At 34.2% G+C, this 21,931-nt stretch overlaps 1 protein-coding gene and 1 long non-coding RNA gene across 2 annotated transcripts in view; one reads left to right on the forward strand and one right to left on the reverse strand.

Annotated features, from left to right (window-relative positions):
* Positions 1-8,813, reverse strand: part of LOC126884241 (uncharacterized) — a 37,638-nt gene extending 28,825 nt beyond the window's left edge. The window contains exon 1 of the long non-coding RNA XR_007697902.1: positions 8,672-8,813. This is a non-coding gene — a long non-coding RNA (uncharacterized LOC126884241). The remainder of the gene's footprint in view (positions 1-8,671) is intronic.
* Positions 1-21,931, forward strand: part of LOC114337621 (probable JmjC domain-containing histone demethylation protein 2C) — a 1,249,253-nt gene that overhangs the window by 339,752 nt on the left and 887,570 nt on the right. The gene's annotated exons all lie outside the window — the stretch shown is intronic.

Here is a 21,931-nt window from a genome sequence, read left to right on the forward strand (position 1 = left end):
AAATCTTGAAAATGATAACCTCTTTAAAAGAAGTCTTACAACATTATACAGTAGAACATTTTAAAGGTACATAATTGATTTCTATTCCTCTTACATGTATTATTGCATATGCCTAAAGCTGCGTAGAAAAAAGTTACAGAACAATATTAGCGAAATAACAAGGAAAATTGCCCAAAATTGATGTGAGTGGCGAAATTTGAAAAATCATATTTTGAAAACTGTAAATCCTAATGACCTCTACCAAACATCATTTTAAAGATAACATATGTAACTTTTTTTTCTGTGAAGCAATGCCTATACCTATATCCCCGTGGACAAAAGTTATGGGACAAAAAACAAAATTTCTTTCTTTTGGGTTTCTTTGTGCTTTTTCTTTTGAATATATTTTAGTAAAAAAAAGTATCTTTGACTTTCAAAAGTTATATTTGGATAGGAAATTTAACCAGGAACAATTTTTGTGTAGACGTATTTGTACCAAAAGTGCATAGAACTCACCCTAATGTAACCTGTGCCCAGGGACTAATTCACCCATTTCTCAAAAACGCACCCCTTTAAATGGTAGCACTCCGCGGTTTTTTCATGTATAGAGATTCATTGACCATATCAAATAATAAAACCTTGTTAACGTTGTAGTTCCTTTCTATAGTACATAATCAATAGCCTAATATTGAAACAACGGAAACAGTAAACACTAAAGTTAATGGCGACCGTAAATCAAATCTGACATAATTTCACTATCTTTTTGGAGATATACATAGTGCTTTAACATTTAACAAGACTATGAATTTATGATTGATAGTATTTCGACACTATATTTCTATTTAAAACATTGCTATTAAGTTTTAATACATATCTTGTGAATTTCAACACTTCTGTGGTCATCTTTTTCAAAGCTGAAAAAATCTTATACAGATTTTTAAAGGTTCTAAAAGGGATAGCTGATAACAAATCCTTGAAAACAGTTGATTTTTTTTCTTTCCTTGTCTCTGCCAGTTCAATAATATCCCACCTTATTCTGTTGACTTCTTCTTCTACTCCATAGATTTTTTTCATCTTCTCTCATTGTTCGAAAATTGTATGTGCCGATGTTTAGTTTTTTGATATGCGAACTTTTGCCAGATTCCATGGGTTTTTAGAAACATTTCTTTTGTTTTACTTAATTAGATGGCTTTTGGTAAATATCAATTAGACAGAGATACATTTCTAGAATCGCTTTTATTTGAACAGAAGCCATTCCATTTACGATTTCAAACCTATAAATAGTTGGATACCTACAATTCATATACAATAGTTCAGTAGTGGGAGCACGCAAAATAGAATTCTATTTTAGTGACGTCACGTTGCGTAGCACCCGTCGATTCTCCCATTATGAAATTCAATTTGGTGACGTCAGCAAAATAGAATTCTATTTTGCGTGCCCAGTCTCCTTGTATATCCTTAATATTTATTTTGAGTTATTATTATTAATAAGTCTTATTATTTTGTTTCTGATTCTTACATTTTCCCAAGCATTTTAACCAAAGCACATTCCATTCTCTATTAAAGGAAACATGAACTGTTACAATACGGTGTCTCTTATCTAACAAAATCACGAAAACGGCCTACACACTATATAACTTATCGTTCAAGCAAATTATACGACAGGTTGAACGATGATGGACGACCCAATCCTTAGTATTTCAAAACAAAGGTAAGAAAACAGCGAAGATTGTTTTTTTTTGTGTTGATAAGAACATTCGATAAATTTAACATTCCACAAACATAATAATGTCTACAAAGTTACTTATCAATCGAAGTAGCACAGAAAACGACAATAAATATCGTTCCCATACCATCAGATTGACAACACGTGGAATACTTTCTTTGGTTACAACCTCCCGAGATTTTCAAAAATTATAAATCATACAGGATGCCGAGGAAATTAAGATGAGAGAATTTTAAATAATTCACAAAAAGAAAGATTCCTTAGTACTCAACAAAAGAGTAAATAAATTAGAATGTATAAACATTTTTAATTTCTTTGCAACACGAAAATGCAGCAGCTGCATAATACTCCGGTTAAATCGGAGAGTGCAGGAAGAGTCTATACCGGTTTCGGAGGTTTTTTCCTCCTCATCAGTAGTTCCATATCCTCTTCTCTCCGATTTCCTCAGGCATCACACTTTGAGCCCTTCCGAATTTCAAAGAAAGAAATGTCACGGATGTACTAGAGCCATCTACCGAAAAACAAAGTAAGTTATCAATCGAAGTAACACAGAAAACGACAATAAATATCTTTCCCCTACCACCAGATTGACAACAGGTGGAAATACTTTCTTCGGTTACAACTTCCCGAGATTTTCAAAAATTATAAATCATACAGGATGCCGAGGAAATTAAGATGAGAGAATTTTAAATAATTCACAACCCATCTGCTCAGCGTGGTAAAAGTTCCAACAAGAATGACTCCTTAGTACTCAACAAAAGAGTAGATGAATTAAAATGTATAAACATTTTAAATTTCATTGCCACACGAAAATGCAGCAGCTGCATAATACTCTGGTTAAATCGGAGAGTGCAGGAAGAGTCTATACTGGTTTCGGAGGTTTTTTCCTCCTCATCAGTAGTCCCATATCCTCTTCTGTCCGATTTTCCCAGGCATCACACTTTGGTCCCTTCCGAATTGCAAAGAAATAATAATGTCTCTCCAAGATTAACCACAAAATTTATTAAAAACAATTATAAGGTTAAAATACTTAGACACGTTTCGGCCCAATACAAGTCATCATCAGCAACTACAGGAACAACCAACCTACAATACATTCTTTATATTATTAAAACAAGTGAAAAAAATTTGGAGAAACAACGCCCACCTAAGTCTAGAAACGTAGAAACTTACCAACAGAAAAAAAAATTAAATTAAAATTGTACTACTTCACACTTTTGTGACTACTGAAATTGTAATTGATAGAAAAATTGTTTGAGAAAGTGCTCTTGTGGAGCAATCCATCTTGTGAATGTTTAAAGAACATGAAGTGTTAGATTATTGTCAAAGATAACTTGGAGCATTAATAGAAGAAATGACATTTTTAGTGTTGGCAAAGTTGTAACTGGATTAAGCCCAGAAAACACAAGAAAAGAAGAAGGATAAGGTTAAATGTCAAATTGTGAGAATGTAAACAGAAGTAAATGAATTATTGAACATGATACGTTTGTACATGATAAAAATGATATGAATACTAATGTCTTCTTCTTCTTCTTCCTTCTTTTATGTAGGCTTTAAAGCCTGTTTCTTCTTCAATATTAGCCTCCTAAATTGTTTAAATTATCGCACCATCTTTTTCTTGGTCTGCCAATACTTCTTCGTCTATTTGGTGACTTATCTCGTGCTATTCGTACTATCCTATCCTCTGCCATTCTACTGTGTTCGTTTCACTCCTGTTTCCGTTTTGTCACCCATACATTTATGTTTTCTACACTGCATGATCTTCTTATGTTTTCGCTTCTCTCCCTATCCAACAGACTTTTCCCTGATATTCGTCGAAGTATTTTCATCTCTGTTGTTTCTAGTGGTCGTCTCGTTTTAGATGTGTCAGGTCTTGTCTCCGTCGTGTATGTTAATATAGGTCTAATTGCTGCTTTATAGATTCTTGCTTTTGTGTCTTGTCTTAGGTGTTTGTTCTTCCAGATTGTGTCATTAAGAGATCCCGCCGCTTTACTTGCTTTTATGCTTTGTTGTCGTACTTCCTCTTCAACATATCCGTAACTGGTTATATCTATTCCCAGATATCTGAACCTTCTTCTTCTTGCAGTGCCTATCCGATTCGGATGTTGGCGATCATCATGGCAATCTGTACTTTGCACACTGCTGCTCTAAAAAGATTCGTGGTTGTTGTGTTGAACCACGTACGTAGATTTTTCAGCCAGGAAATCCTTCGCCGTCCTGGTCCCCGCTTTCCTTCCACTTTTCCTTGCAAGAATAGTTGCAGCAGTCTATATCTTTCACTGTTCCTCATGATGTGACCGAGGTATTCGATTTTGGCTGTTTTTATTGTGATTAACAGCTCCTTTTCTTTTTGCATTCTCAGCAAAACACCCTGATTAGTAATGTGGTCGGTATAAGATATCTTCAGAATTCGACGATAAAGCCACATTTCAAACGCCTCAATTTTCTTGCAGGTGGCATATGTGAGAGTCCACGACTCAACTCCATACAACAGTATAGGAAGGATATAACATCGTAGTAACCTGATTTTTATGGGTATCGACCAGTCATGACATTTGAATAACTTTGCCATTTTTTGAAATGCAGATCTTGCTTTCCCTATCCTACATTTGATTTCTATGGAATGGTCCCAATCTTCATTGACGTTCGTACCAAGGTAGGTGTATGTTTTTACTCTTTCTATTTGTTGGCCGTTCACAATGATTCGTCCAAATTGCTGTTCCTTCTTAGAGATCATCATACATTTTGTTTTCTTAGTGTTTAGCGAAAGACCGTATCTCTGACTGACTTCTGCGATTTTGTTCATTAACTCTTGGAGGGCTTGAGCACTGTCAGCGAATACCACTGTGTCGTCTACGTATCTTATGTTATTGATACATTCTCCGTTAATTCGAATTCCGGCTTCAACATCGTCCACTGCTTCCTGAAAGACCTCCTCAGAGTAGATGTTAAACAGCAGTGGTGATAGTATACATCCCTGACGGACCCCACGTTTGATTTTGATATCATCGGATTCTACTGCCTCTGTCCGGATAGATGATGTTTGATTCCAGTACAGATTGCTGATAATCCTTAAACCTAAACTTAACTCTAAACCTTGCTTCCTGCTTTATTATTTTCCCATCAATTTCGATTTTACATCGTAGTGGGTATTTAGATGTTGTCATACATTTGGTTTTTTCTGCTGATATTATCTAATAATGTATACATGATAAATAATTTATCATATTGTAACGAAAGAGTTTCGAATCGGCGCAATAAACAGTCCCCGGCTTGGGAGAATTCCAACCGTCGGATTAACAGTAGCCGTGACGTCACAGAAGCGACGGCGCTGTGAGTGAAGATCTCCAGAATATTCATTAGGCCGAGGGATATGTAGACATTTCGAGAACAGGACCTATTGGCTATTTAAGCGGAGCGCGCTGTTATTCGAGTTAGTCTTAAGCTAAAGTGTATAAGATAAATTCGTCTGTAACTTATATAAATAAAGTCGTATATAAATTACGAACCGCTAGTTTTATTGTAATTAGAAGTAATTACACTAATCACGCTACAATATACACAAATTATTTCAATGAATTCAGTTACATATATATTGCAGTATCGCTTCCGTAGAGAATCATGAAACAACTTAGTTGTTTCCTCTTCGGTTTTGCCGAAGGATTTTTGCTGTTGCCGAGGTTTAGATATAAAAACTATTCTCACGATCCTTCATGCCTTTGTACAGAAGATCGCCAAAGTTTTTCCACTGAACCATAAGTCATGGTATCCAGTCCAGTCTGCTGGCATTTGTCTACTGGTATCAGTTTTGCTTCACACCCGGAAAAGTGCACCCTGACGAGACGGTTGCTCTGATAATTCATTTGATGTGTACATCCCTACCATTCTCTTAGTTTGCGCAGCGATAGTATTCTACGCCTCCCAATGCTTATTTTTCCTTGATTCTTTCCCTGCATAATCAGTTTGAGCAAGTTGTATCTGTCTCTAAAATGTATAAGAAACGTTTTATACCCAAAAAATGATTTTTTCTTTTTTATGATTGTTTAAAAAATCAAAGCAAAACCAGTATGTCTTATATCTTATATCTGTACGACGGAATCCCATAGAGTGTGGCGTGGCAAAGTTTACGTCGGCAAAGAAAAATAAAAAATATATAATAGTGATAGTGAAAAGAAAACAAAGCGCAGTGGGCGCCCCACGTTACTGTGAAATTAATAAATATTTACTTTTTGATAAATTCGTTCGGACCATTTTGGCGGAACGTGTCCACACGAATATCGTAGGCACACCACCAGTGTTGGTGGTATAAATTTTAAGTTGGTTAATTCATACAATGATAAAAATTCCAACACAAAGTCGTTAGACCACTCCATAGTAAAATTACCAAGGCACTTACTGTACCAGTCCCTAGCCGAGTTGGAAGGGTCTGCATCAGCTTCTAACTTCCTTTGAACCGTGTTCATTTACCGACAAACGATGGGAGACTTCGCACCGATCAACGTAAATCACAAATTTTGAGGGAAATAACACTATTTCGCTTTTCGTTGATTCCCGTCTTTAGTTTTTATCTTTTTCTATTGCACATTTTCTATTTCTCTTGGCGTGCTACGCCACGTTCCATGGGATCCCAGGTTTTAAGGATTTGTCATCACGTAAAGTCCGTATTATAAGCATTTCGCTTTTTTTTGCTTTTTTGCTTATAATTAGGATTTTTAGTAAAAATGCTTATTTTAAAGATATGTTGCTTATCGTTGTTTATTTTACTTCTTATGATAAACTATAGTGAAATTTCATGAAACTTCCTGTCTTAAGCAAAATTCGATGAAGTATACAGAGCTATAAAACTCTAATAATTCAATAAACCATAAGAATTTTAATCCCTTAGGCTTAGGAGAGGCTTAGGAGAAAACCCGTCGTTATACCTGTCATGTAATAAACTAATATTTGTCTGCAGTCAGCCCAAATTTATTATATTGTTGTAAAATGGTACGGGTACATTTGTCTAAATTTAAATACTCACCCATCACATCTGCAGATGTTGAAAGAACTTTTTCTACTTATAAATATATGTATACAGATGCTTTTTACAAAAAAATTTTGAAAAACATATTAATTGTTTTTATGCTAATGGCCATGAATAAAAAATATATTAATATGTTAATTATTTTTCGATTTTTTTATTATATTATAGCTTAACACTTTGGTAATTTTTTATTTATTGTTAATAATACGATAATTAAAAATAAATGTAATTTAATCTTAGTGTCCTTTATTCTATGTTTACTTACACTTTTTTTTTAACCTTGCTTATTCAATAAAAACTTTGCTTATTTTTGCGACATTTTTTGCTTATATAAGTGCTTATTTTGACCTTTCTGTCATGCTTGTAATCCGGACTTTAGTCATCAGCTATCACCCATCTGTCTTTTACGTTCAAAACGTTCAAAAACCTGTAATAGTTGTTATTTATGTACCAAGTCAGTAAAGCGACTCTTTATCGAACGAGTCTGATATTATGAGCCGAGCGAGCGTAGCGAGCAAGGCGAATAACAGACGAGTTCGATCAAGAGTCTTTATTGACATGGTGCATACAAAATTTTATCGCCAATCATAAAAAACAAACACTTACTTAATTACATCCTTCTAATGAAAAAAGAGTGTGTGTACTTTGTACGCACGAAAGAAGTTATACTTCTATTACCATGATTTCAACGAAATAAATATGTTGTAAACAATTTTATCGTATTTATATTTAAATAATATACTAATTTTAATACTTAAGGTAAAATACCAAAAATTAAAAATACCGTTAATAGTTACGTCATTGTTTATGAAGTGTAGTGTAGCCTGCCGCAGCGAAGTTGATTTGCCGTGATGAATAGTAGACAATCTAAATAAATATATTTGCTAACAAATTATCAGTACCTACATATCTATCACCGTCCTATATATAGAATTAATAAAAACACCATTTCACACTATATTCGCATTAATACGAAACTTAAAAGATTTAAGAATTCTTTTACTTTTACACAAAATAAAAATTTCGTATGACAGTAATGACAGAAGGCTTTTGCTTGCATGATGGGCGATTTCGATTTTTAATCGATAGTTGTTAGGTATCAATATTTAATACCTAATTATTAAATCTGTAAAGTTGTGATTTATGTTTTATAAATATAATTGCAAAATACTACAGAATTTAATTTTCTGACATAAATTTAATTAATAATAACGTAAATGTTGTACAATATTTTTAATAATTAAAGTAAATAAATTTTAAGGTCACTCAAATAAATAATCGATTACTGCCATCGACCACTTACATTCAATCTCAGTTGATTTGATTAATCGCGGCAGGTAAAGTAAAATTCTTCTTTCAGTACAATAAAGTGTTACTTTACTGCCGCAAATGGCGGCAAATGAGTACAATAATGAATGACTTTAGTAACGGTTGGCGATAAAATATTTTTTACAACTTTTTTTTTCTTTACTGACCTATAGAGTTTTTCGTATATGAGACTTAAACAAATATGCTTATTACCATTGAGTTAGTTATCTTAAAGGATCACCATTGGAGCTATAAAACATTTATAGCTCCTCGAAAAGCTATCCCCTTAATTTTATGGAGCACTATAAAAATGTCCAAAACCAATATTAATAAAAATACGATTTTACAACATGAAATATAGTTTTCTATTAACGTTTCCCAACAAAATCTTGTGAAATGTGGTGAATACACTACTATCGGTTTATGAGAATATCTGTAATTATAAATAACATGCACTGGTTCTATTGCGTCACCGTAAATAACCTTTACAACTTCACAAGTATTTATCTCCAGACCTTTCTCATTTCGTCCTTGACAAATTTTTAAAACAAACCATAAAAATACACTACATGCGCAAAATCCACTTACTCATCAAACCTAGGCTTTGACAATAATAATTATGAGTACGTACTTACTTCGACCACAAGAATATCCACAAAGAAACATAGATCTCTCCAAACGACAGAACACGCAACCAAATCAACTACGTTCTAGTGGTCGTTGCCACACTATATGACGTCGCAAAACTAAGGAACAGAGAAACCGCCTACAACTTTCAGGTAGACATGGCAGCAAAACTATTTCAAAGCGACAAGCAAGGTGACATTAAAAGGGAGTGGGGAATACATAGGCGCCCATACCCATAGACAGGAATGGTCGTACCCCCCCTAACTATTCGGGTGCTTTAAACTATATATTGTCATCCAAAGTATACAAAATGTAATGTGCAACATCTTCACGTCTGCCCCCACTCCCCTAAAAATTTGAATAGTTTGAATCCGAGTGCAAGGATAGCCTTAACAAACGGAATGAGGCAAGACTAAAATAAATGGATTAACCAAGTGACGAAAATAGAAATGAATATGAAGCAGAGAGAAGAATTTTAGGGAGCTGCTTAATGAATAACAGAATGAAAGCGATGAAGGGTGAGTGAAAACGGTGGAGGAGGTTGACAACCTGACGGAAACAATGGAGCTTACGATTCTGTGATAAGAAGGCTTCTGTACCAGGCCCTAAGAATACCTACTTGGAATTCCGGAAAAGATGATCAGACTAGTAAAAATGACCTTAATGAAGACCGACAATAGAGTAAGGGTAGAATAGAGCCCAATAGGAACATTTGAAGTTAAAAGGGGATTAAAGCAGGGAGATCCGTTATCCACAGTAGGTACTCTTTAATTTCTTGTTGGACAATGAGACAGAGTGAAATATGAACGAAAAGTATCATTTATGACAACAGAAGTCAAGTCCTGGCATTTGCAGATGATGTACCTAATGTTAATGGTAAGAACTGATAGAGCACTGTTGAGGATTTTCAAACTCTTTGAAGCCAAGGCTAAGCAGCATGGACTGAATATTAATGAGCAAAAAAAAGTATATGGAAATGAGGTACACCACATATGAATACACACAACTGAGGACTACCATAAACAGCAGAAGTAAAAGTATATTGCTTCAAAAAGGTGACGGAGTTTGAGTATCTAGGAGTTACCCAACACGTAGAATTAAAAGTTAATTAAACGTAGTGTCAAGAAATTGGGAAGCGAATTTCGAGAGGAAGGAAGACTTAAGCCGATTCAGTTGTGTTCTCTGGTTACTGTTTTCTTCCAGGTATCATCTGGTCGTCCCCTCTTCCTTGTCCCCTCAGGTTGCTATTCGAGTACTTGGCTTGTGATGTTACTAGGTATACTATATTTGGGTAGGTATACCTAGGACCTCACACTTGCACCCTACAAATAGTTCATATTTTAAGCAAAAATTTAATTTGCCGACAACATTCTTATTCGAATTTTGATTTTTGTCTACCCGGCCTAATTAATTAAGTCAGAATTTTATTATTATTCAAAATCATCAACCACCGGTTGTTACTGTAAATTTTAATACTTCTTAACGCCAACAAAAAAAGTGAAAGATAGTGTAGGTGAACTACACGCTCTTTTTAGGTTCGAATTCTACCACAAAAACAATTAACAAGTGACAGTAAAGAAATAAAGAAGTAAGATTCAACTTTGAATTGAGGAAAATGAAAAGGGTTAAATTATAACGAGATCTATCTTAACTTACCTCAAAGAGGGCTGTGATTATCCGGGAAAATATAAAATTTCCCTAGCACACCGGCATAGAAAATACGTTTCTAACTTTTGTTTCCGCTCAGCAAAAGTCCGTTACATCGGTTGATTGACAAATAAAATTAAAACCCACCAGACATTAATTCCACAACTATCTGATTTTTCACGTTATTCTTTCAAAACGTTCAAAGGAAAACCCCAAATTTTCCTCACACTGGCACGTGAACTTGACTTTCTGACCAACCAAAAAGTAAAGCCTTTCGCGTCGGTGTCAATGACAGCCCCTTGTGATAGTGACTATGCCACCCAAAATACTGTTTGATAATTATACTGTGTTATCAAGGATACTGTTGGTTGTCTAACTGTAGTGACCAATTCAGAGTTATTTATTTTCATATTTTATTGTAGTACGGTAGCTGATCACAGCAAGTTTATAAATATTGACTGACATACGGCTGCAAATTGCAGTCGGCTTTTGCGTGAAAATAGACCATAACAATCTTTCCTTAACTTATGGCCGATCCATTTCCATTTCTTGTATCTAATTCTTGTGTTCGTTTCCATAGTTCTTCATTCGTTATTTTATTAGGCCAGTAATTTTTTAGGATCTTTCTTAGGGATCTATTTACAAAAGTTTGTAGCCTCTTTGTTGTGCTTTCGTTGTGCTTCCAAGTTTCTGCTCCGTAAAGTATGTAATATGCTTTTTTCACAAGTATTGAATCCATTGATTTTTGTTGAATCTGATATTTCACTTGTTTGTCAGAGTTTATTTAACGCATTGAAGGCGAATTGTGCTTTTGTGCCTTTGTGACTTTGTGCCTTTGTGCCTACACCTACACAAACTAATAAGAGCAAAAAGCATCTTCATAGAGGCAAAGTTGAGGTTATACCGAACAGTGGTCCAGCCCACAATCCTTTACAGAAGCGATACATAGGTTATAAACAAATATCAAGAATGTATCTTGAACATCTGGGAGCAGCGGTGTTTTAAGGATGATATTCGGAGAAATACAAAAAAATTAAATACGTTTGAGGAGACGAACAAATGCAGAAAATCAGAAACGATCAGAAAACTGTACCGGAAACCAGAAATTAGCCAGATCATCGTAGAAAAGAGACTTAGATGGTTAGGTCATCTTAGAAGGCGAGCAAAGGACTCGCTGCTGAGAGAGGAACGTAAGAAGAGAAGAGGACGACCACGGAAAAAGTGGCTAGAAGCGTACAAGGGAGACCTCGAAACAATCTGGATAATAAATTGGAGAACTGCGGCCATTGACAGAGGTAAATGGAGGAAAACAGTGGAAGAATTTCAAGCCTTTAAAGCCTGTTGATTAAATGCCCAAAACCAATAATAATAAAAATACGATTTCACAAGATGAAATTACATATGTATTATAAATATAGTTTTCTATCAACGTTTCGCAACAAAATCTTGTGTAATGCGGTGAATACACTTCCATCGGTTTATCAGAATATCTGTAATTATAAACAACATGCACTGGTTTTATTGCGTCACAGTAAATAAATAACCTTTACAACTTCACAAGTAGTATACATATATCTATATGTTTCCAGACCTTTCTCAATCCGTCCTTGACAAATTTTAAAAACAAACCATAAAAATACAGTACATACGTAAAATCCACTTACTCATCAAACCATTGTAAAGATTTGCGATAACGCGAACTTGCGAAAACAAAGCAGATAATATTATGAATCGACCTACCTCAATAATAACGTGTGGCCTTCGCAAAATCAGTCGTATCTCTTCCGGTTGTAAAAAGTTTGCAGTTCTATTAGGCCAGTCAATCGGATCAGCATAATAACATTATCAGCAAAATATTAGCTCTAGGTCTGGATCCCGCGTATGAAAATAAAGTTGATTAATAGCAAGCTCAAAATTTGTTAAACGCTTAAGGGTGTCTAGTCGGACAAACTTTAATATATGGGAACACTGGAACAGGGGAAGTTTTAATTGTGGAACAGGTTACAAATTTGGAACGGTCAGACCACGAAAACGGCACATGTATTTTGTCCGACAGAACAGACTTAAACTCTTCGAATGGAGATTAAACTCTCATGCAAAAATCAGACTGCTATTTATCACCAAATGGACGTTTTAATGAGTGGAACATGTAGAACATCTCAAATGCCAGGAATGATGACAGGTGATAAATAGCAGTCTGATTTTTGCATGAGAGTTTAATCTCTGTTCGGAGAGGTTAATTCTGTTCTGTCGGACAAAATAAATGTGCCGTTTTCGTGCTGTGACCGTTCCAAATATTTAACCTGTTCCACAATTAAAACTGCCCCTGTTCCAGTGTTCCCATATATCAAAGTTTATCCGACTAGACACCCTTAAGCTATTAACAAATTTTCAGCTTGCTATTAATCAACTTTTTTTTCATACGCGGGATCCAGACCTATCACTAACGTCATTTCGAAATAAATTTGTAATTGTTCATTTCAATACTATTTATTATATTACATTACTTGGAGTTAACTGTTAACTGAAAATCAGCAATAATCATTAAACATTTAATATTTTTTCATTCTGGTGGGATGTATAATAGCATTATGTTGTTTTATATGCCACTAGAGTGAAAACTTAGTCTATTTAATATTACCTTTTTTCTGTCCATATTTATAACATACAGTATGATGCAAAAATATGGAATAAATTCGTTATTTCAGAAACAGACAACTTTTATTTATATTATTTTTTATGTACTTAGTTATGTAACATGGAATAGCAATAATTACTCATTCGCTGAACAAAATTACGTTAGTTTACTATTAAATTTACATTTATCTATAAATTATTACATTATAAATTATAATTTATTTATAAATTGCAGATACTTTTTGAATTCTTGAATTTTTGATTTCCCCTTAACATGGTCTGACTACTGTTTACTTCAGTCTGATGCTTAACACTGAATACAATCTTGTTTAGTTTATAGACTTGGATCCGGCGTACCAAAAAAGTTAATTAATAGCAAGCTGAAAATTTGTTAATAGCTTAACGGTGTCTAGTCGGACAAACTTTGATGTATGGGGACACTGGAACAGGGGAAGTTTTAATTGTGGAACAGGTTAAAAATTTGGAACGTCAGACTACGAAAACATTTCATGTATTTTGTCGGACAGAACTTCCAATTGATGTATTACCATTTCATTAAATTCTGATGCAAAAATCAGACTGTTTTTTATCACCAACTGGGCATTTTAATGAGTGGAACACGAAGAACATGTCAAATGACAGTAATTATATTGGTGATAAACAGCAGTCTGATTTTTGCATGAGAGTTTAATGAAAGGGTAACAAATCAATTGGATGTTCTATCCGACAAAATACATGGGACGTTTTCGTAATCTGACATTCCAAATTTTTAAACTGTTCCACAATTAAAACTTTCATTGTTTCAGTGTTCCCGTACATTTTTTTCTGGACATAATATATTTTTTCACCTTCAAGAGGTTTTAACTCACCCCCAGGACAAAATCACACATGGGTATGCCAAATTTCATGTCAATCCAAGCGGTTCTTTAAAATTTAAAGCAAAAACTGTCCAATAATGTACTATTAATATTTCAATCAACGGTATCACATAGACATAACATCGTAAGAGCCTTTTTTGATGTCCAGTTTAAGGTTGTAGCTTTTAAAAAGTTTTGCCATGTTTTTGAATGTACTCCCAGTTTTCTGTATTCTACATTTTATCTCTTGTGAGTGATCCCATTATTCGTTTCTGTATCTCGGCCTTATTCCACTTATTTTTGGACATCTCTTTGTCACTTCCAGTGGTCTTTATGTTTCTGAAGATCGTCGCTGCTCTCAGGAATATGATCACTGAGAAAGATAACCGATGAGGTCTGAGGTCTTTCTCAGGGGTATTCCCTCGATGGCCAAAATATATGTGCTTATCCCATCTCCCGTTATTTTGTCAAATTTCCTACCGAGTCTACATTTAAATTTTACCTCTTGTTCGGTAACTTCTCTTACTTTGGTTACTTATTAAATCCGTCCGTTAAAACCAATAACGGAGGCTAAGGAATAATATTTGAGCGAGACACATAACATTAAATTTAACGCAAAATATCGTTGATAAGAATGTAACAAAACATTATTACAACTGGTTCTTCAAAAGTTAGGTAATACATTATTACTTTTATGGCCGAGACATCTTAATATCTATAATAAGTTAAGTGTACTAAATATTTTAAATGTAACGGTATTCGGACACTAGGGGGAGTCACTATCGAAAGGATGAGAATCTTTTATGTGGAAACTTGTAAATGATTCCTCTTGGTGGATCTGGATATCCGCGGAAAAAGTTGTTTGAATTATGGTCCTATCTGTCATCATTCATCTTCCGAGGCGACGAATTTTAAAGAGGATGAACTACTCTATTTTGTTAATGTATTATAATTGAAATGCGGCGGGATAGTGGAAAAGTCAGTTTTGGTTTTCGCTGCTTTTGGCGTAGTTTTTGTACTTTTTTTAATCCCATTTCAAAACTATTCCATTAATGTTATTAATGTTAATATTATGTATAAATAATTTTTTAAAAATCATAGTTTTCCCATCTTTCATATGCTGGGCTGGTTATCGTAAGATCCCAAGAAGCTTTTGTTTTATACATAGAAAAAATATGGGCTTAACACTGAGTCTACATGTAGGAATTTGTAACTCTTTTTACTCATTTTAACACAGCAATATGTCTTAATCGCTTTGCATGTCTTTTGATAAGACTCTTTTCCTAAGTTACCACCGTAAAATCTTATAAAATTAATTTTTATAAATACGTTCTTGATGCGCCTTCTTCTTCTTCTTTAAGTGCCGTCTCCCAATCGGAGGTTGGATATCATCATCACTATCTTTACTCTATCTACCGCTGCTCTGAAGAGTTCTATAGAACTGCATTTAAACTAGTCCCTTAAATTCTTCAACCATGACACTCTCCTTCTTCTATACTCCTTCCGCCGCTTATCTTTCCCTGTATTATTAGTCGTAGCATTTCATACAGCGTGTCTACTTGAGTTGGAAACATATGGGAAACTTTTTTATTATTAATTTTACGAAAAAAAGTTATTCTTTATAAAAAGTTCTGCATGCCCCAAAACCTAAGATTCAAACCAAAAGACCAAATTTTCTCAATATTATACGAGGTATGTCAAAAAATATGAATTTCGGCTAAGGGTAAAGTACCTTTATTTCTCTCAATATCGAAAATTCTTATTATGAAAAGTTGTTTGGAAATAAAAACCAAGCTCAAATATGTAATTACATGCTTCTAATTGGAAAAAAATATTTTCCAAATTTTTCTCAAATTTATTGATACTAACTTCGTTTTTATTCATTACACATACGATAACTCTTTTATTATTACTTTTACGAAAAAAAGGTATTCTTTATAAAAATCTCTATATGTCCTAAGACCGAAGATTCAACCAACAGATATGACATTTTATTAATTTTATATGAGTTATGTCAAAAAATATGAATTTCACTCAAGAGTAAAGTACCTTTATTTTTCACAATATTGAAAACGGTTATTAAAAAAGTTGTTTAGAATTAAAAACTATGTGTCAATATGCAATTACATCCTTCCAATTGAAATACTGTGAAATATAAAGGTGCTATAATATTGAGCGAATTTCATATTTTTTGACACACCTCGTATAAAATTAATAAAAGTTGATATATCATGGTTGTGTCTTAGATTTTAGACCATGCAAAGTTTTTTATGAAGAATAACTTTTTTTCGTAAAATGAATAATAAACGAGTTATGATATTTGTAATAATTAAAAACGATGTTGAGTATCCATAAATTTGAGAAAAATATTTTTTTTTTCAATAAGAAGCATGTAATTGCATATTTCATCTTAGTTTTTAATTCCAAACAACTTTTTATCATAAGAATTTTCGATATTGAGAGAAATAAAGGTACTTTACCCTTAGCCTAAATTCATATTTTTTGACATACCTCGTATAATATTGAGAAAATTTGATATCTGATAATTGAATCTTAGGTTTTGGGGCATGCAGCACTTTTTATAAAGAATAACTTTTTTTCGTAAAATTAATAATAAAAAAGTTTCCCATATGTTTCCAACTCAAGTAGACACGCTGTATATGTCCCCTCATTACGTATCTTAGATATTGTAACTTTCTTATTTTTATTGTATTTATTATTTCGTATTATTTGCCCATTTCTCGCAATACTTCGTATTTGTTTTCTTCTGTGTCCATGCTATTCTAAGCATCCTTCTGTAACACCACATTTCAAATTAATGTAGCTTATTTATGTGTTCTTGCTTCAATGTCCAGCTTTCAAGTCCATATTGCAGTATCGAGAACACGAAGCATCTCAAATCTCTTACTCTCAGCTTTGTTGCAGAGAATTGTATTCATTTTTACAAACGAATTTTTTGCCAATTTCTATTCTGGCCCTTATTTCTGTTGTTTGATCATTATTATCTGAAATCCAGGTTCCTAAGTAAATATTCCAGCCGAAGATCTAACAACAGCCGAACATTTTAAACACCTAAGTGACGATGCCGTCAGGAAATTAACCTACCTCTTTAACATTATATATTATGAACATGGCACTCTACCACATGACTGGCTAACATCCACATATGTAGCTCTTCCTAAAAAACAGAAAGCAAGGAAATGTGAAGACCATCTAACTGTATCCCTAATGAGTCATGCCGCTAAGTTTTTTATACGAGTAATTTATAACCGCATTCACAATAAGTGTGAAGAATACCTGAGTCGTTCTCAATATGGTTTTAGAAAAGGTACAGCCACCAGAGAAGCAATTATGGGATTGACACTAATGGCAGAAAGGTATCTCAAGGTTCAAAAACAGCTTTATTTGTGCTTTGTCGATTATAGAAAGGCCTTCGACCGCATTAGACACGAAAAATTGATTGAGGTGCTAAAAGAAGTAGGGCTGGACGGACACGACATAGCTATAATAAGCAATACATACTGGAACCACACATAATGTGTTCGAACAGACAACGGAAATACCAATTATGTAAACATAGAACGAGGAGTGCGTCAAGAGTGCATTCTGTTCCCTCTACTATTTAACTTCTATGCCGAACATATCATCAAAGCTTCTCTTGAAGATCGCCCTGAAGGTGCCAGAGTCAAAGGAATTATCATTAACAATGTAAGATATTCCGATGACACCGTAGTATTAGCGGAAACAGAAGACCAACTAAAAATATTGATGAACATACTATCAGAAGAAAGTCACAGACTGGGCTTGGATATTAATCTTTCCAAAACCAAAATCATGTTATTCCACAAGAACCCCCATGAACAAATTACACCCAACTTACAAATCAATGGTATCGCCCTTCATAGTTACAAGAGCTTCATATACCTGGACAGAGAGCTAAACAGTCAGCTAGGCCACTCAAAAGAAATTAGAAGACGCATTGAAATAGCAAGATCTGGCTTCATGAACATGCGTAAAATGCTCTGTAACCCCAAGCTATCAGTCACAATAAGACTGAGAACTCCAAAGTGGTATGTGTGGTCTCTATTACTTTATGGCTGTGAGACCTGGACATTAAAACAGTATGACGTCAACAAACTGAATTCATTCGAAATGTGGATGTACCGCCGAATGCTAAGAATAAGCTGGACCAGCAAAACTACAAATGAAGAAGTACTGGAAATAATGAACACACGTCCTCATCTGGTCAATACAATCAAAATTAAAAAGACGTCATATCTAGGACACATAATGCGCGATAGCGAATTTGAGCAGCTTCAGGTAATATTAGGAGGCAAAATCGAAGGTAAAAGGGGTATAGGAAGAAAGAAAAAATCCTGGCTCCGAAACATCAGAGATTGGACCCACACAACTGGGAATGACTTAATCCATCAAGCCCAGAACAGAGATAAATTTGCCAAATTGATCGCCAACATCAATAGAGAAGGCACTTAGGAGGAGAGGAAGTAAATATTCGTATTTATTAACCCTTTCTATCGGTACATTTCCCAAATGTGTGTTTTTTTGTATGTTTATTATCTTAGTTATTATCATGTATTTGGTCTCTTCCATAACATTTTTAGTCCATATTCTTCACAGGAACTGTTTGTTTTGTTTAATAGTAATTGGAGTTGTTCAGCAGAGCTTGCCATAAACACGGTGTCTTCTGCATATCTTATGTTGTTAATAGATCTTCTGTTAATTATTATACCTTCATTTTGGGATAGTAATGCTTCTTCAAAAATGGCTTCACTATATACATTAAATAGTAATGGAGACATAATACATCCCTGCCTAACACCTCTCCTGATCTCAATTTCTGGACTGGGTTCGTTATCTATTACAATTTGTGCTCTTTGATTCCAGTAACGAATCAAAGATATGTGCTCAATTTGAACCATTCTGAAGGTGCATCTTTGATGCAACTTCAAAATGGTTCAATCAACTCCCCTCCGTGGGATGGCACTGCTAGTCTCGTTTCTGCCCGTCGTTCGTTGTCACTTTCTTTATGTCATTTGTCAGTCTTCATTTCCTTGAGAAAAATACGACGCCATATTTATTTGTTTTATTTTTTCAAAAATAGCGTTTAAATAGTGCAAAATAGTGCATCCACCAACAAAAAGTGTAAAGTTACTTACAGCAGTTGTGTTTTATTCCAAATGTATATATGGGTATAACTGATTAATAAATAATATTGTGTAAATGTATCATGTGTAAAGTAGTTGTATTTTAGGGTTTTACATTGATATTAAACATATTTTATAAACATACATATAAACATTTTTATAAATAAAGATTGTATTCTATATTTTATTCTTTAATTATGTTTTTCATTAACCTATGTAACTATATTTTTTAACCACTTTGGCATTTCAATGTAATGGAAAATAAATATAACCTCAAAATACCACAAGAAAATCTAAATAGTGGGTATACGAAACAAATAAACTTTGATTGATAAATATACAGATATTGTTCGTCCGCTATAACTTTTCCCATGCGTCACGATTCATTTTCAAACAAATTAAGTCAAAACATAAAGTGAAACGTACGCCGATGCGTGTAGTATATAGGATCTTCTTCTTCTTCTTTAAGTACCGTGCCCAAATTTTTAAGCGTGGGTAGCTTCCATAACAATTTGCCGATATCGTTCTCGATCTTGTGCGGCATGTAACAATTGATCTGCTGATAAGCCAGTCCATTGACGAAGGTTTCGGAGCCATGAATATTTCTTTCGACCAATTCCTCTTTTTCCGTCGATCTTTCCATTGAGTATTAACTGCAGCATCCTGTATCTGCTACCTCTCATTATATGCCCCAGATATTCAAGTTTTCTCTTTTTTATCATCTTCATTAAGTCACCTTCGCCTTGACCTACTCTGTTTAAGACTTCTCTGTTAGAAATGCGTTGAACCCAAGATATTCTGAGCATTCTACGATATGACCACATCTCAAAGGCTTCTAATTTGTTCATCATGTTAACCTTCATGATCCAGGTTTCACATCCATATAGTAATACAGGATACACATAACATTTTAGGAACTTGATTCTTAGTTGTAAGTTCAGCTGAGAGTTGCTCAGAATAGATCTAAGTTTCATAAATGCTCCTCTTGCAATTTCTATACGAGTTTTAATTTCTTCATCCGGATTTACTGTCTCGTTTATCCAACATCCTAGGTATTTAAAATGGTTAACTTTTGTTATTGATTCATCACTGACAATTAGTTGCATAGGGGCGACGTCTTGTTTACTAACCACAAGTAACTTTGTCTTTGTTGCATTTATGTTAAGTCCGTTATTGGAGCATTCTCTAGTGACTCGATCTATAAGGAATTGAAGATCTTCGATGTTTTCAGCCATGATCGCGGTGTCGTCTGCATATCTGACGTTGTTAATAGTTTCACCCCCGATTCGAACTCCACATTGTCCTTCCAAGGCTTCATTAAAAATTATTTCTGAGTATACGTTAAACAAAGTTGGGGATAACACACAACCCTGTCTGACACCTCTTTGAATGCAAATTTTGTCTGTTTCTTTGCCGTCTACCAGAATAGAAGCTTCTTGATTCCAATATAGATGTTGTAAAAGTCTCAGATCTTTATCATCTATTCCAATCATTTCTAGATATTGAAACAACCTATCATGTTGAACTCTATCAAACGCCTTCTCAAAATCTATAAAGCAGACGTAAATTGGTTTCTGTACTTCCCATGATCGTTGAAGTAATGTTAACATTGAGAACAAAGCTTCCCTTGTTCCCAATCCTTCTCTGAAACCGAATTGTTTGTTTCCCATTGTCTCTTCACATTTCTGCTTGATTCTATTAAAAATTATCTTAAGAAGTAGCTTGAGAGAGTGGCTCATGAGACTAATTAGTCTAAAGTCTTTACATGATGATGTATTAGGAGTTTTTTGGGAGTGGAATAAATGTAGACTTTAACCATATCTGTGGCATCTTTCCAGCCTCGTATATAATATGGTTATAAATGTTTGTTAGTTGTGAGACATTGCCGTCATCCAGAAGTATATAGGATACAGTATACAAAATGTATATATGTTACAGTTCAAGTTGATTATCCAGTTGGAGTTGACTCCAACTAGTTGGAGTCAACTCTAACGGCTGGTTTCAGTAAAAGTTGATTATAAATATAAAATGAAGATTTATATTCAACATTTACTAGTAAAAGAAGACTCCAACTAGGAAAAGTATACTCTTCCCAATGCCATTTAGTAAAAGTAGATTCTGATTCACACAAACAGCCGATTCTAGAAATTAAATATTACTGAATATGTTCAAATTAGTCCAAGCTGTATCGTCGCCCCCGTTAGGTAAATTACTCCGATTCGAATTTTTTGCACAAACTTACTCAAAAAGAGGACCTTATAACAAATCTACTGGGTGCCAGGCAGTACCTTGATCGATAAATTGTTCAAACAATTCTTTTTAGACAAATTCACAAAAATAATTTTTTCACTTCGAACATTTTTTTTTAGATCATTTGGGTTATTCTGAGCAATTGGAGTATTTTGTGATTTTTCTCTAAAATTGATTGTTGTCGAGTTATACGCGATTTAAAATTTGAAAAATGCGAAAATAGCCATTTTCAAGGCTTAATAACTCGGTTAAAATTCATTATTATGAAAGTCAGAAAGTGACCAAATCAAAGTTTATAGCCCCCTCTACAAGATCCAGCAGAAATTTTTGTCACTATTTTATTACTAAGCTTTATCTTTAATTATTAACAATGAGCGCTAAGTGCGTATTAGGCGGCCGTCAATGTTGAGTGCTAAAGAGATGCACCATTCCAGCCGTCCAATGGCGAATCTCACTCGCACTCACATTGACGGCCGCCCTCAATACACGGTTAGCGCTCATTGTTGATAAATAAAAATAATATCTTATTAATGAAATAATGACAAAAATTTCTTCAGGATCTTATAGAGGTAGCTTTAATCTTTGATTTTTTTTAGTTTCTGACTTTCATAATATATAATATCGTATGGCATTTTTGCCTTTCGGACAGTTCCGGCGCCAATTACATCTTTAACCCTGTTTCAAGTAACTAGTGTCGATGTATAGCCCGGTT

The sequence above is a fragment of the Diabrotica virgifera genome, chromosome 5 (assembly GCF_917563875.1).
Source record: "Diabrotica virgifera virgifera chromosome 5, PGI_DIABVI_V3a".
Lineage (NCBI taxonomy): Eukaryota > Metazoa > Arthropoda > Insecta > Coleoptera > Chrysomelidae > Diabrotica > Diabrotica virgifera.